Genomic DNA, 18,478 nt, shown 5'->3' on the forward strand with positions numbered 1-18,478 from the left:
ACGTCTTTCCTTCCAAGTTTTAGTAGAAAGTTTGACAATTTTTTGTTCGGACTTGAACGTCTTTCTTTCCAACTTTTAGTAGAAAGTGTTACAGTTTTCTGTTCGGATTGGTCACAAAACTCTTTGCAGTTCTGCAGCGTTCTAGACCGGACCATCGCTCTTTATGTAAATTTCATATAAATATAATCGTTGATCCAATTCCTGATTCCTGCGGAACTAATTACGATTATTTGTTCCGGTCCCTGTGGGGGAACCGCTGATCCACGGTTGGCCAATTCATCGGCAATTTCGTTTTCTTCAACATCGGAGTGTCCTGAAACCCATATAAATACAAGCCTACTTTGTCTTGCGATAGAATTAAGCTTCTTCTTACATTCTTGAACAATCTTTCGCGTTTTCCAGGGCCTTCAGTGCAGCCTGACTGTCACTGAAAACTCCAATTTGTTTCCCGCTTCATCTCATGCTCATGTTACTGATACTGTCTGAACAACGACTGACAACGGGGAGAATTCTGCCGTGTCCCTGATGACATGTCAGCTAAAGTTTTTCTCACACCATACTTTATATTCTCTCATTTTTTGTGTGCAATATGTGAATCTTTTCCAAAGGATCATTGAAATACTCCTTCCGCAAGAAATCTCAACGTAGCATCTAATTTCAGCTCAGCAGGTGTGAACGGCAACTTACAGGTTTAATATTATTACAACAACAGGCATAATTCTATGTATTAATAAAACTCCTGTAGTATGAAAAACAGATGCAAAAAGATGTCGTACATTAATGTTGACAAGACACTTTTGTACTTCGTTCTGCCATAAGTTCTGTTACAGGTTAAGTCCGCTATAGATATGAAATTATAGTACCTTTTTAATGAAGTTAGTTTTATGTAATCATGTAAATATTAGGAATAAAATGTTCATTCGAAATGGTCACCATTTGCTTTTGGCTAAGCCTTCAAACGATTAGGCCATTCAGCTATTGATGTACGCACGGTTTCCATGGATATTGACGTTGCTGCTCCAACCAAAAATAGCTTGAGACTCTCCAAATTTTTGTGCGGTCTTCGACAGTCAATATTCTCCAGTTCTGAATACAAACCGTAGTCCAATGGATTCAAATCTGGACTTCTAGATGACCAATCTTCTGCGGTTATGAACCCAGGAATATTTTTTAGCCGCTGCTGAGTGGAACCTTGCTGGAAACTCTAACGCTCTCCATAGAAGAGAGCACTGCCCAACTGCTTCACCATTCCTTCGAAGAAATCCTCCTGGTACACTTTTGCCCCGGTTTTGATCCATTTTTCGCAGAAAAAAGAGATGTAACGCTTTTACAAGACACTCCCCACCAAACCATTATGGAGGCTGGATGGTGGTCACGCTGTAGTCTTGCAATAATATTTTTTGTATTTTAACATAGATTTTGTCGCTTTGCTTATTAAAAACTTCTTCAGCAGTGAAAATTTCTGTGAAAAGAATATTTGCATGGCCGTTGAAAACGTGTGCCATCGAAGATGTCATTTGCAACTGCCCAGTCTAATTTTCTTCAAAGATGACCGCTTGGGTGACGGAAGGTCCATACATTCACTTCCATGGACAAGATTTTCTGCTTTCTAATGGGATTTCTGTGAATTCTTTCTCGAATGGCTTTTACGGCTGCACTGGCTCGAGTCACGCGAGCATAACCACTTCTTTTTCTGTCTGTCACTTCATATGTTTGGCAAAAGGGGCGGATCGTGTGCTTCCCGAAATAATAAGTTTTTTCAGTAGTTTGTAAATCTCACCTGTAATTTTACCACACTTTTGTAATGCAACCACTGCAATGCAATTTTCCTTAGCTTTCCACTCGATTGCTATCAAGCGAAATTTGCAACGGAACTGAGTATAATTTATGAGTAGGCAATGCATACGAAGAAAAGCAAAAATAACGGAACTTTCTTCTGCGAATTCACTCACGCCGTATGCATTGTAAAATTTGTCACAGAATTTATAGCTAAGTACATGCACTTATGTGCACAGATTCTTGAATATACAAAGAATTTAGAAGATGTTGCTCGACTTTTTCATAGCTGAAAAATAAATTACTTTACTTTCTGCTGCCTATGAGGACTATATCAGTTTTATGCTCAGCTAATTCAAGGTTCAAGGAAGTCAATCAAGCCTTGATCCTAGTAGGTTGCCCATTTTCGACGGACCCATGTGTTTTTTTAAATAAAAATAATACACAATTTTTTTGATGTTGACGATAATAATCATTTTATTTGGTTCAAGTAAATTTGTCGACATCACTTTTTGAATATGATATCTCTGATTGAGCCTGTATGACGTATTGTGCCCATTTTGCAGCATTTTCCATAGTTTAACTAACTCACGGATTTTGTTCTTCAGCTCTTCTATGGTCTTTGGCTTATTAATATAATATAAACTTTTGATTTCAAATATCCCCACAAGAAGAAGTCAGGTGGCGTTAAATCGGGCGAACGCGGTGGCCAGTCAAAATCGCCATTTTTCGACATCAAACGATGAGGAAACAATTTCTTCAAAAAATCGATTGTGGTGCGAGCTGTGTGTGGTGGAGCGCCGTCTTGTTGAAACCAGAACTGCCACATATGCTTTCGACGAATAATTGCCATCACATTTTTCTTCTTTTCTTCTTCTTCTTTTCACAATTGACTTCTTTTGTTGAATGTATATTTCATCAACTTGGGAGCGCTCGCGTGGCGTGTACTGTCCATGGTAAAAATCTGCTTGGAATTAAGCGATCTGACGTCCCTGTCAAAAGATACAGGGTTGCCAGATGGGTCCGTCGAATATGGGCAACCCTTTACTTACTAATTCGCTGAAAATCCTCTCAATTTCTTATATGTTTTTTTCCTCACTATCACACTCAATTTATTAAGTTCTTTTTTCAATGAAAATAATACAATCACATTCCAATTTTTATAAAAAAAATATGTTCACGCTCATAATTCTCGAAAGTTTGACAACCACTGAAATCAGTTTTTCTGTGGAATTGCAATTAGAAAATTTTGTGTACATCCTTTCTTAACTATTTCACACCAAAGAATAAATAAGCTGCTATATTCATGTATGCAGTAACTGGTGGGTAGGTCCATGAAAGGGTGAACAAAATTGAATTACATATTTCTTAGCTAAAACTCGCACTCCGCACTCTTATGGGACTAACACACACACACATACATACTTATATAATATATGTATGTATCTGTATTTGTGTAAAGAAAGTGGTACGTGACGTATACGCAATATTTATATACACAGACTACATTTCTGTGGACTTTTGGCAAAACAATTTATTTCATTTTAGCAGGTTTTGCTTTTAGGTTTATAAATGCTGATCTTCCATCAAAAATGTAATATTGTGCTCGTTTAAAATGGAATGTTAGGCTGTGACTATGAATGATTAATAGATAGTTTAAATACTACTACAAGGTGGCGCAAAATTAATCATCGAATTGAGTTTTTGTATAATATTTTGGCTAAATAAAAGCCAATGATTTTGGGCGCTAGAAGTCTTAATTTGGAGCTTTAAGCGCTCCCTTCCTTGTCCGCTTGTATATTGCAGCTCTCTAACTCACAAGTGTTGAATATGATTGACGTACGACGCCATTTGCAATAATTATAAATCTTCAGATAGGGTGATTAATTTTGCGCCACCTTGTATATGAGGTAAGATCTTAAGGGGGGGGGGGGGGGGCTAGGGTTTAGCGCTAAAAAAAACACTTTTTTTTGAATTTTTTACAGAAATATGGCTTAAGATACTTTAATAAAATCAGTTGCATGTTATTGTACATCTTTTCAATAAGTTTTTAAAAAATATTAATAATAAAATATTGACAAACAAGCCCATGACAGAGTTTTTTTGGAGATATGTTTTTCGAGAGGTGCTCTGCGGTGCCAATCGGCATTCGTCGTAGAATCATCTGAAACTAAAAAAGTCGAATTTTTCAGTTCAAGTATGACGTAATGCTCCCCCCCCCCCCCATTAATACAATTTTTTTTTCATTTTTGTAGTTTTGGTGGCAAAAAACGTAAAACGAGCATTTTTGGCGAAAAATTTCGCCATATTTGTAAGTGAAAAACAACTTTAAAAAAAAAAATAAAAAAAAAACAGTGTAGGGGGGAGGTATTTTTGATTTAGAAAACGTGTGCCAAATTTGAAAAGAATCGGTTGAATAGTTTCGGAGTTGTGATTGGCACCGACTTTTAAGAAGTCGTTTCGGGAAAAACGCGTTTGAAAAAATGACTCTGAGAAATTATCGATGCTCCGCATTCGAGGTAGATTGCCTACAAAGGCTATAACTTTGAGAGTTCTGCTCCGATCCACTTAAAATTTTGACACAACATTCTTGAAATGATTTACTATAAGATGAGTGAAGAAAAAAAATTTCGATTTTGTGACCCTACCACCCCCTTAAGAGCGTTGCCTTGATTATCACTAATTAGTTTCATATACAAGAATAAATGTTAGATTAGTTGTTCTAACTATATATTTTGATAAGTGGCAAAATCAAATCTTACGGCGAGCCCAGTTCAACTCTACTTTCACAATATTTGCTGTACATTCTTATTTCCAACACGTGGATATTTCCATTACTGCTCGTCTTGAACTAATCTTTTTTCTCTTTTTGGCGCAACTAACCTGATGTTAATATTATATACCTACATATATATAGGGTACCTTATTGGGTGCTTGACCGATCTCAACTTCCTATTTATGGCGTGCTTCTTGATGTTGTTCCCCAAATGCCGCCTCTGAACGGCAATTGATTTTTTATAAGAAGCTTTTTTATGGCAGAAATACAATCGGAGGATAGCCATTGCCTGCTGACCGCTCCAAAGGGTTGTTTGATCACTAATATGATCAAAGCCCCATTTGAGGGTCTAAGCTTAGTGCACGTTATTGGAAAACATGAATAGACAATTATATATATAATTGGTGCATACACCCGTTTTGGGTGTTTGGCTGAGTCCTCATCCTATTTGTGACGTTCGTCTTGATGTTGTTACACAAAACTTTTTTCTTCAATTTGGTGTTTCACCGAGATTCGAACTTGCGTTATCTCTGTATTCCGAATGTCCGTTCGGCCGCCTAGACAATAGACAATTAACCACTGAAAAATATAACTATATTACTATTGACTGTACAACTAATTAATTCCGTATTTTTTTGTTAAAAAAACCATTTATTTAAGTATAAGAGTGAAAAAATATTTTATTCAAAATATTGTCCATCGGAAGCGGCAACTTTTTCCCATCTTTCAGGCAATTTATGGATTCCATCCCAAAAAACTTCTCATCTTTTGCGCCGAGAAAGTCATCAAGCCATTTTTTAATACCTTCAACATGGGTGAACCGTATTTCAGAAAGGTGATTCTGCATCGACCGAAACAAGTGGTAATCAGAAGGAGCTATGTCTGGGCTGCTGAGGTAGAATTTCCCATCCGACATTTTCCAAATAATGTTTGTTCAGTACTGCAACATGTGGCCAAGCACTCTCATGATGGAAAATCAATTTCTCGTTGCCTGTATAGCTCTCCCGTGATCCTCTGGCCTGATTTTAACAGCTTATAGTACAGCACACCCTTCTGATCCCACCAAATACAGAGCATTAGCTTCAAACCATGAATATTCGGCTTTGGTGTCGATTTGACTGGTTGGCCTGGCTTCACATGTGATCTTTTACGCTTTGGGTTGTCGTAATGAATCTACTTTTCATCGCCAGTGACAATACGATGCAAAAACGATTTCTTTTTATGGCGGTTCAGCAGCATTTCCGACATACAAAATCGTCTCTCAACGTCTCTCGGCTTCAATTCGTGTGGCACCCAATTTCCTTGTTTGTGAATGTATCCGGCTGCTTTTAAACGTTTAGAAATGGCTTGTTGAGTGACTTCCAATGTTTTTCCAAGTTTTTCTTGAGTTTGACATGGATCTTGATCGAGTAATGCCTCCAATTCTTCGTCTTCAAACTTTTTTGTTGGACCTGATCGCTCTTTGTCTTCTGTGTCAAAATCACCACTTTTAAATCGTGCAAACCACTGCTGACATATCCTAACCTCTGGAGCATATTCAGAATAATATTCTGAGAGTAAACGATGTGCTTCTATTGCACTTTTCTTTAAATTAAAGAACAAAAGCAAACCTTCCCGCAAATGCTGTTTTGTTGGAACGTAATTTGTCATTTTGACTGTAATAAAAAAAATTGTGTGTTTACTAATATTCACTGTGACATATCAAATTTACTTGATTTTTTGGCGTGCTTTAACATAGAATAGCTGTGACAAAATATTGACTACGTAAATAGATATGAGGTTAGAAACAAATACGAAATTAATTAGTTGTACATCCGATATAATAAATATTTACCATTTATACAAGGTGGCCCAAAATTAGTCATCCAATTTTGCTTTTGCATAACTTTTCTATTGAATAAAAAAAAAAAAAAAATTAAGCCTACGCTTAAGCCAACCGTTCCTCCTCTTACTTCGTCAGGTTGGACTTGCTGCCAAATCGGTCACATACTTTGACCGCGGCCTTGCACCGAGCTTTGGCCTTCAGCTTCTTCTTATCGGGCTTGATCCTTGGCCTGTTTTTGCTATCCGAAGCAGTACCATTGGACCCAGCCGATGAAGGCAGAAGAGCCTCTTCCTCAGCTGTATTTGTGCTCCCGACGCTTTCGTGGTCTGAGTCTTCGTCGACAACGGCACCTCCGTCATGCGTGTGTTTGGCAGTAGCATTGCGACCATTGTAACCTGCTTCCGCTACAGTGGAAGTTTTGTCGTTTGTAGTTTGTAGTTTGTATTCATCTTTTTCGAAACGACCACCTGCTCGACGAGGCGAGAATTCAAACGGTCCACCACGGTAGCGGCCCATGCCGTGGCAAGGCCACAGTTACTTCTTAAGGCGACCCGGTGTTAGGAAGGCGCCATTGAAATACAGCCGGTCTGGTGAACCATCTGGCTGCAAACCATCCAATGGGAATGGTGTCGCATAGCACTCTAGATTAGGGAGTGGGCATCCCCATATGGAGCTTCCCTCTTAGTTCGTGATGGGTTGGTCCCCATGATATGGGGGTCAGAGCACCACTTAAGCCTAATCCCCGCGGCATGGAGACCAACATGATGAGGACTAGATGTTCGGTTTTATTCCCCCTGTAAGACTAAATTTCTTTTTCAGCCGACTTCAACAATTGCAACAGAATTGCAGATGTACTTATTTAGAAAAAATTGCAAAGCAAAAATACTTGAATTCAAGAATGTGTTTACGCAGGAATGCTAAAATGTGGAGAGTGGAATTACCCTCATACAAAGATATATCTGAGCAAATTCAAATACAATTGTGCTTTCATGGCATACCCAGCCGGAAGCAGAGACACATATTTTTGAACTGTGCTATGTTTGACGAAATTTTTCACCTATCTTTAAGAAACTTAATTTAACAGAAGAATACAATTTTATGCGCTAAATTCGCGGCGATCTTAGTCGGAGGAGCAAAATGTATGCCACTTCTTCATCGAGTCGCTTCCAATTGGGTATTTCGGGTATTGTACTTAGATAAATGCATATGTACATATGTACCACATGAGTAGTTATGCCAAAATATAAGCACACGCCTCTTATGCGCAATTATGTATGCATTTATGTTCGCTATGCCTTAAGTTGCGAGGTAAACTTGGCGACACAAAAATAATAGGGGAATGAGGCTAGGATAAAACTATAATTCCCCTTACCAACATGCACGCACACATGCCCAAATATTGCCATAAGTTGCTGGCACCTTTTGACACACACACACACGCGCGCAACTTTATAACTACATTTATACATATCTGTGTTCATATGAGGTTATGCATGAAACATCTCGAAAATTATAATATGCAAAATTGCTTTTGCTTGCATTTGCCGACATTCATGCGCGCGTGTGTGTGTGTGTGTGTGTATGCGTTGGTGTTGTAGTATGTAAGTATGTGTCGCCAAGCAATGCCAACGTCTTTGATGAAATGCATTTAGTGCGCTCCACTGCCTGCTGATTACGCTGCTCCTGCAGCGGATTCCTTCCATTCACTCAACCCAATTCAGATATTATACTACTACATATACATACATACATGCGTTTGTATGTATGTATTATATGTATGTGTATGCCCTTATGAACGTTGTACTCCACGATTTTCTTCTTTACACTAATCCCCCATTTCATACGTCTTCCTTCGCTCTCATTGTGTTTTACTAGTTTTCGGTTATTTCAAGCTTTTAATTTAATCTCACTGTGACGTGAGATAGAATTTTTAATTAATTTAACAAAATCTGATAGTTTTGTGTAAGCGTTGCTTTGGGGTCAAACCTGTTGTTGGAAGGAAAATTGCATTGGAATGAATGTTAATAAATAACTATTTCTAGAGGTCATTTTCCTATCTAACGAACAAAATGAGTTTCATCAACCGAAGCGACAAACTATTTCTCAACTGGCTGAAAAAGATAAATTTGTTAGTTCCGAAATGAAGCCAAAGATGGAGTAAAAATTGCCTAATTTGTTTAATCTTAATTAGTTTCTATTTGTTTTTTTCGCCTTATAAAACAAAAATTAAATTTAAATAATTCCTCCTCCTATTTGTGGCATGCGTCTTGACGTTGTTCCATAAATGTAGTGAGTTACAGTTTTTAATCTGACTCCGAACGGCGAATGGTTTTTGACGTGATAACGTCTTATAATTCGATTTAACAGGCTGCACGCACGAAAAAATGTATCGTTACCTTGCTCATTAGTGTTACCTTGCTCATTGCCGTTACCTTGCTCATTTGTCGTTACCTTGCTCATTTGTAGTTACCTTGATCATTTGTCGTTACCTTGAATGAACTGCAAGCGAAAGCGCGGAACGAACAAAGCAAACGAACGGCAACGTTCGACATCTTGCTCTCTCCCACTTAAGTGAGCGTATATATGTATGTATATGCGCATATGTACATATATAAATTCACGTATTTGTATTTGCATATGCCTTCTTATTGATTATTATTAATTTGAATTACTTGAAGAATTTAAAATAAAACCAAGTTTGTTAATAATACCTGTTGTTTTAATGTTATTATTATTTTTTGACGTGATAACGTCTTTTAATTCTATGTAGCCGGCTGCACGCACCAAAAAATGCGTCGTTACCTTGCTTGAACAGCATGTTATGTTATGTTATGATATGTTATGTTCTGTTATGTTCTGTTATGTTATGTAATGTTATGTTATGTTATGTTATGTTATGTTATGTTATGTTATGTTATGTTATGTTATGTTATGTTATGTTATGTTATGTTATGTTATGTTATGTTATGTTATGTTATGTTATGTTATGTTATGTTATGTTATGTTATGTTATGTTATGTTATGTTATGTTATGTTATGTTATGTTATGTTATGTTATGTTATGTTATGTTATGTTATGTTATGTTATGTTATGTTATGTTATGTTATGTTATGTTATGTTATGTTATGTTATGTTATGTTATGTTATGTTATGTTATGTTATGTTATGTTATGTTATGTTATGTTATGTTATGTTATGTTATGTTATGTTATGTTATGTTATGTTATGTTATGTTATGTTATGTTATGTTATGTTATGTTATGTTATGTTTTGAAAAATGCAACCATTCAATCAGTATTTTCTTATGACGTTATCACGTTAAGCTATCGTCAGTAAACCGACTTTACAGACAACCTCTTTTTTTATGAGGAGCTTTTCCATGGCAGAAATACACTCGGAGGTTTTCTATTGCTTGCTGAGGAGCGCTCGCTATTAGAAACAACTTTTTCTATCATTTTGCTGTATCATCCACGCAGATTCGAATCTACGCACTCCCGCATAGTAGTCTGGCGGCTCCCGTATACCCAACTACAATTTTTGCAGAGCTCAACAATAAATCTCGAGTCCAAGAGATTAAAAAGCTTTTGAAAGTACGTAATTATAATTAATATTCTTAGTCCACCCAATAGACAAATTAGGTATCAACAGCGTCCCAACAGTCATTGGTCCGATATTTAGAAAATCTCCTTAACACTTTTCTCCTTGTCCGAGGTAGTTGTTTCACATATTTATGCATTTTTCCAGGCTCACATCTTTTCTGTGGCCCATTCATAGACTTGACATACGCGGATGATGTTGCTTACTAGTTTTACTCTATTTTACGTTTTTTGAGTTCTTTACAATTTTTACGAGGGTTCTTTGAGAAGTCCGTGCAAAGTCAGAGAGATGGCACTACTGGTACGTATCGATGTTATGTTTAATAAGTAGCATCTCTTTGAAGAACACACAACGAGGTTCAGCCAGATTGGGTTATTTCTCAGTTGTAACAGCATAAAAATGCCTCTCCATATACGGGGAGTGCTGCTGAAGTGATAGTCCTTAGCCGGATATAAATCCGGGACTTTCCGGTTACGTAGAACCGACTGTCGTGGGAACGTTTAATTCTTAGTGTTTGGCTTTCGTTTCAATTGGAGAAGTCGAGTGATTTTCCTGCGGCTTGTTGGCGTAAACCTTACGTTTCAGAAAACTCCACAAAAAGAAGTCCGGCGGGGGTTAAGGCAGGTGATCTGGGGGGCCAGTCGATGTCGTCCCTTTTTGACACTAGACGTCCCGGGAATTTTCGTTGCAGAAATTCAATTATTGCGTTCGCAGTGTGGCATGGCGCACCATCCGTCTAAATCTTTCTCACGCACTTGCGGGCAGACATAATGAGCCAACATCCATCAGCCGTTTTGTTTTCTCGGTAAAACTATGGCCCGATGACTGTTCGGCCGACCGACTGTTCCAAGCGACGTGAATGGTTTGTCGGGAATATTCTTTATGTCGATTGCACTTTATACGGAAACAAATTTAAATCATTCTCTAAAACGCGCCGCATTGTGGTTTCACTGACGCCAAAATGCTGAGCGCGACGATGATACGACACTGTTGGGTTCTGGACAACGCTCCCCCTCAATGCTTCAAAAAATTCATTGGAACGTCATGGTCGTTGATGAACGGCATGTTGACATTCTCCTACTGTCCCGTGCTCAAACAAATTCGACACCAAACGACGAATAGTATTGTCAGGCGGTGCCTGATTACCGCCATACTTTTTGCGAAATGCGCGTTGAGTTAGACCAATAGAACGATTATTTTCGATATATAGCGTCACTATTTCAGCGCGTTGCTTTGGTGTAAAGCGATCCATGATTGAAATTGTACTGAATTGACGTATCGAAAGTATGTATGCTGAAGGCGATCGGTTGGTAAATGACAAAGTTATTCAGCGTTTATATACCGACATAAAAGATGGTACACCCTGTAGGAATAGGGGGTCAACTCGTTTCACATTCTCCAGACTTAACTCCATCGGATCCCTCGGACTAATATTTGTTCGTCAATTTGGCTGGAGGCAAAAAGATTTTATTCAAACAGGAAGATGTTTTCAGAAACGAATGGCTATTTTTCAGATTTGGACAAATCCTATTATTCGGAAGGAATCATCAAAAAATTGCAGCGTTAGATGAAGTGTATAATCCTAAGAGGACACTATGTCGAAAAATGAAAGAGAATAACCCAAAAATTTAAGTAGAGTGTTTTCCAATTAGAGGTGTTATTTTGATATTCAAAGAAAAATGATATTTTTTAATATAGGGTTATTCAATAGGTGCGCTTCAACTTTTTCCCGATAGGGAGGGCGAACGACGCAATATTTTTATTTTTCGCTTGTCATTTGTAAACTTCATTAGTATACATTTCATCATGGAACGCTACACACTTGAGCAACGATTGCAAATCGTGCAAATTTTTTATGAAAATAATCGTTCTGTTGCTGCTACTTTAAGAGCATTACGGCCATTTTACGGTCCATTTAACAAGCCGTCCCGTTTTGGGGTTATGTGAAGTCATTGGTCTACAGTAACAAGCCGGAGACGATTTGTGAGCTCAGAGGCAATATTGAACGCGAAATTGCTGGAATTTGGGCCGATTTATGCAAAAGAGTGGTCGAAAATTGGGTTCAACGATTGGACTTCGTAAAACGTGCACGCGGTGGTCATGCAAAAGAAATCGAATTTCATACTTAAATGTATATGTTCAAACTCGATAATAAAAAAAAAATTAGTTAAAAAAGTCAAACCGTTTGTGTTTTATTCAAAAAAGTTCAAAAGTTGAAGCGCTCTTACTGAAAAACCCTATATAAATGATTGGATGTTTATTTCATAATAATGACCACCACAACCACACTTACAGGACAATATCCGTTTCATGAAACTTTCCATAAGCGGATTGCCAAGGGCTGCTCTATGTCCTCGATAGCCTTACGAATTCCATCTTTGAGATCTTGAATCGATCCTGGGCTGTTGGCGTATACCATCTCTTTCACGTGGCCCCAAAGAAAAAAGTTACAAGGTGTTAAATTACAAGATCTCGGTGGCCAATTGTGATCACCTATTTCAGATTTCTGGTTCGTGTGTTTCATGTAAGATTTAAGCCTTGGAACTCGTCAATTATTCAAAGCTATAAAATGTAATGGTTTTTCACACAAAATAATTAATTAATTCATTCAATCACATCACTTACCTAATACCACTTTTTATATTACTTTTTAATTATATGCATTGCAGTAAATAAGGTAAATTGCTGTTGCGATTGTCCAGTGGCCCTGCAAGCCTTATATAAAGCAGTTCGTCTCAATAAACCGCCTGTAGTTTTTCCATTCCACTTAAGCAAACAAGAAATAATTTTAATTTTTTTACATCGAACTCTTGTTGCCGAAATTCTTATATATCTACATACATGCAAAGTCACCAAATTTTATGTAAAGACTCACTTACCAACTTTCTCTTCAAATGTGACTGTGACGAGTTCGTAAAAATGATTGTCAATATTTTTCTATGCAAATTATAAGAATAAATTACACAAAACAATTGACTAGAACGAAAAACAAGTCAATAAAAAATCACATTACATTCAACATGGGAGGGGAGGAGGCGCGAATGCAATTCAAAAAGATGTAAATAAGGGAGAGAGTGAATGAAGGCTGACGACGAAATCATAAAAACGAACACATTCATGGAAACGTGAGCGATAAATAAATAGAAATTGCTGTGTCCGCGCCAGTTTCGCGGTCGAGGACAGCAAACACGCCCATAAAATCAGGAAAGCTAGGTGGACGGAGAAACAAGACAATAAAAAATTAAAATAAAGACAATAATGACAAATACAAACCACAAATGTCAAAATAAATTATCAATAAATTTCGCAGAGAATGAAATGAAAATTTGCGGCCATTCGCCACACTTGCTGCTCTGCCTGCTAGACGTTCCTTGCTTTCTTTTATATGTAGCATCATCACTCATTTTACTCTCCGAAAGAAGTGTGGTCAAACACTTGTATACATACATGCAATACATAGTATAATATATAAACTACACACATACATATGTAAGCTATCCTCGCAGAGAAATCCATTAGTGAACTTAAAACCACGTCATTTGCCGTATACGGTATTTCCTACAAGCCTCACAACAGCTGTTTACATTGAATTATACAGGGTAGGCCATTTAAAGCGGGCCCATTTGTTTCTAAAAAAAAACATTGAAAAAAACATTTTTTTTTGTGTTGATATGAAAAATCATTTATTTTGATTCAAGGAGATTTGTTCCAGCTAGTTTTTGAAAATGATATCCTTCAAATGTTTGCCTCTGGCCTTGATGGCCAAATGTGTCCTTTTTTCGGCGTTTTCCATCGTTTTGGCCAATATTTCGGCCGGTATGGCGGCGATTTCGCGTCGGATATTGTTTTTAAGTTGAGTTAGAGTCCTTGGCTTGTTGATGTATACCTTGGATTTCAGATAACCCCACAAATAAAAGTCCGGTGGCGTCAAATCTGGTGATCTCGGTGGCCACGGAAAATCACCATTTTTCGAAATCAACCTTCCAGGGAACAATGGCTTCAAAAAATCGATTGTAGCGCGTGAAGTGTGGCATGTAGCCCCGTCCTGTTGGAACCAGTAGCCTTCCTGCGCCTGAGTGTTGTCCTGGCGATGCCTAATTCCTGAGAACGACGATAACTCGATGTTCACGGAGCCTCCTCAACACTGGCTCGTACAGCCTCGATATTTTCAGCAGAACGTCGTGTACGTTGTCTGGATGCGTGGCTGGTATTGCTGAGACTACCGTGGTTAATAAATTTTGCGTATAAACGCTGTAAAGTGCTTTTGGATGGCGCACTTTTAACTTTATTTTTTTTTTTAAACGCACGTTGAGTTTTCACAATTGAGAAGTTATTTTGGATGTAAAGCTGAATTATTTCAGCGCGTTCTTTTGGAGTGTACTGCTCCATGGTAAAAATTGTCTTGGACTGACGCTTCCAACGCGCTATGTCATTAGTCGATCTGACGTTCCTGTCAAAAGTTATAGGGTTGCCCGATGGGCCCGCTTTAAATGGCCTACCCTGTAGTTAGATATAGCAAATACTCGTGTATAGTAAATTTGCATGACATTGTTATTGTACTAAAACGGGTTCACTCTCATTCCTCAAACGGAGATAATCTACTTTGGATGTCTCACACGTTGTAAATATTATCAGTGTACATATTTTTATGGGGCACTTTTAGGCGCAGGTCGAGACGTAATATACCAATAAAGAAGGGAGTATCCATTACATTCTGTGTTGAAGAATATTCATAGAATACAGAACAAGATTTAGAACCAAATAGAAGAAACTTGCAAATGACATACTTTATAGGTATAAGAGCTGACTTAACGTTTGCCAGCTTGGCAGTTATGCAACTGCAGTTAAACGTTCGGTGGAAATATGTTAGTCTATTACATGGAGCCGCCCTCGGAAGCATCACGATTTTTGCGATAGTTCGGACTAAATTCGTAATTGTTGGTATAAATAAAGCAACAATTTTAATTTGGTTCAGTTACCACTGGAACAAGCAACAACCCCAGGGAAACTGGAAATTATCGCAGGTTAGAGCAACGCACTGTGATTGAATTCGTTCTTAAAAAAGAAAGTACGCTGCAACAATATTTTTGAAGAAATTCCATCGGATTTTGAGGATTATACTTTTTTAAATAACGGGTGATTTTTTAGCTATTATCCTTTTAAACAGTTGGTTTAAACAGCTAAAGCACGTTTCGTGTTTTGTTTCACTGTAAAACATCTTCGGTTTGGTCTATACTTTAACCATGAATCGTCTTACAAACGAACAACGCTTGCAAATCATTGAATTTTATTACAAAAAGATCCACTTTTTTGTCGAAAAATTGTGTTCAGCGGCGAAGCTCATTTTTGGATCAATGAGTACGTAAATAAGCAGAATTGTCGATTTTGGAGTGAAGATCAGCCAGAAGAATTGCAAGAGTTACCAATGTATCCAGAAAAGGTCACAGTTTGGTGCGGTTAAGGGGCTGGAGGTACTATTGGATCGTACTTCTTCAAAGATGCTGCGAATCGTAACGTAACTGTGAATGGTGAGCGCTACCGTGAAATTATATGCAACTTCTTTTTGCCCAAAATGCAAAAGCTTGACTTGCATGACATGTGGTTTCAGCAAGACGGTGTCACATGCCACACAGCGCGCGTAACAATGGACTTGTTGAGAGGCGAGTTCGGTGAACATTTTATTTCACGTTCGGGACCTGTCAATTGGCCTCGTGCGATATAACGTCTCGTAAATGAAAAATGCATAAATAAATTTTTTAACAAAAAAAAAAAATTAATTAACAACAAAGTGATTCATGATTAGTAACTATCGATATCTAAGTATAACTATGGTTTGACAGCTGGGAATAGCAAACCGTGTTGACATCTTTGTTCAATAAGATTATGCAAGTCTAGAAGTTTTTTCGGTGGAATCTGTTGAAATTTACGCAATTTCTGCTACCTCGGCTGCACTATCACGGCAGTCGCCGGTTAAATGAAGATGTCAACTGCAGGGTAAACAACGAAAGCGCGGCGTTCGGGTCAATGCATTCGATATAGGAGAGTTCGCAAATCTCCAGGCGTTCTGAATTGCGAATATTCAGCTCGTGTGTGAAGTCAGTATTGTTGTACGGAAGTGAAACATGGCTGGTCTCGAACACTATCACACAGAGGCTACAATACTTCGTCAACAAATAGAAACGACAGGAGCTTTGTTTTGAGAACTTCGAGTTTATTTATTTAAAATAGTCCGCTCAGGTCTCGATACACTGTTTTGTGCTATCTGAAAGCTGTTCGAAAGAGTGTTTCAGGTCATTGACCGGAATGTCCTTCAGGATGTCGGTACAAGCTTTTTGGATGGCCCCTACGGACGCGAAATGTTTTCCTTTCATGGCCAAATGCAGTTTTCCGAATAGGTAGAAGTCACAGTGAGCCATATCAGGCAAATACGGTGAGTGATTGATGGTTAAAACGCGATTTCTAGTCAAAAAATCAATCACAAGAGTGGATCGATGAGATGGTGCATTATCATGCAATAAGCGTCAACTTACTTCTTCGCGGTATTCAGGGTGAATTCGACGAATGCGATGCGACAAACGCTTCAAAACGCCAAGATAGAAAATTGCATTGACGGATTGACTGTTTGGCCCGTTGGCATGAACTCCTTGTGGACAATTCCCGTGGAATCGTAAAAACAAATGAGCATTGACTTGATTTTTGAATTCTCCCAACGCGGTTTTTTGGGTGGTGGCTCGTCTTCCATTCGGCACTTTGATGCTTAGTTTCATTTTCATCACCAGTTACAATGTTGCAAAGTTCTCGTCTTTTCTCGCCTCTTTAATGAGATCTTTCGAATGTTGAATTTTGAGTAATTTTTGGTCCTCAGTTAACTTGTGCGGAATGAAATGTGCACACACCTTTCGTAAGCCCAAATGACCAGTTAAAATGCGATAAATCGATGTTTTGGAGATATTCGACTCCGATTTCATGAATTTGAACATTGATTTCGGTTCCTATTTGATAAATTTACGAAAAATTTCGATGGAGTTTTCGGTGATTACTGATTTTGGGCGGCCCATATATTCATTGTCATTTATGTCCGCACAACCAACTCTGAAACGTGTAAACCACTCATGAGCTCTGGCGCGAGATAGACAATCATTGCCATAAACTTTTTTCATCGATTACCTATTTTAAAACAAATTTTGATATTATATATTCTTTGTTCGAAACTCATTTTTGACTCGATCACACAAACATACTGACTCTTTAGACGCAATAACTTCGCTTCCACTGAACCGAATGTCACCAAGCTTTCACTGGAAGTCAGCTAGAGATGTACGAAGTGTGTTCAAAGAGTATCGCGAATTTTGAATTTTCGCAGGTTACGTATATTCGAATTTCGACTTTTTTGGGGCGATATGTTGGTACTCATGTCTCTCACTCATGCCGACGAGTTCAGAAATTTTGAATGTTCAGTTAATTGTTGACAGCTGCTTTGCTTGCACGTGTTACGGCTCGTCTTCGATTTTTACCTATTCAAAAAGATGCATCAAAGAACCTGTATCAAATTTTGTATGAAAAACGAAATTAAGTGCGGGAATGCATTCCGATTGTTGACTGTGTCATACGGAGAAGCTACTTTGAACCAAAACAAGGTTTATCGGTGGAACAAAACGATCTCAGAAGGCCGAGAAAATGTGAACGACGAAAAACGTCGCCGAAAGCCGGACGCCCGAGCACTTCAACAACAGACGAAAAAATTGATGAAGTGAAAAAAATGGTATTGGCCAATCGTGGAACAACCATTAGAGAAGTTGCTGAGGTCCTAGACATATCGATTATCTCGTGCCATTCGATTTGCTTCAATGATTTGTGCTTGAGACGGGTCGCCGCAAAACTCGTACCAAAACTGCTCAATTTCGACCAAAAGCAGCATCGCATGAACATTGCTAATGAGATGTTAGATTCTGTCCATGATGACCCAAATTTGCTCCAGAGAGTCATAACTGGAGACGAATCGTGGATTTATGGTTATGACGTGGAAACCAAAGCTCAATCATCTCAATGGAAGCTGCCGCACGAACCAAGACCGAAAAAAGCCCGCCAAGTTCGGACGAAAGTAAAAGTTTTGCTTACCGTTTTTGTTCGATTGCAGGGGCGTTGTGCGTCATGAGTTCTTGCCACAGGGTAAAAGGTCAATAAGGAATATTACCTGCAAGTTATGCGCAATTTGCGTGAAGCAATCCGCCAGAAACGTCCGGATTTGTGGAAGAACAAAAATTGGCTCTGGCATCACGATAACGCCCCTGCTCACACATCGTTGCTAGTGCGCAACTTTTTGGCCAAAAACAACACACTAATGTTGCCACAGCCACCGTATTCCCCAGATCTGGCAACCTGTGACTTTTTCTCGTTGCCGAAACTGAAGAGGCCCATGAGAGGTCGACGCTATGCTACGATTGACGAGATAAAGACGGCATCGAAGGAGGAGCTGAACAAGATAAAAAAAATGATTTTTTGA

This window comes from Anastrepha obliqua, chromosome 1, assembly GCF_027943255.1.
Source record: "Anastrepha obliqua isolate idAnaObli1 chromosome 1, idAnaObli1_1.0, whole genome shotgun sequence".
NCBI lineage: Eukaryota > Metazoa > Arthropoda > Insecta > Diptera > Tephritidae > Anastrepha > Anastrepha obliqua.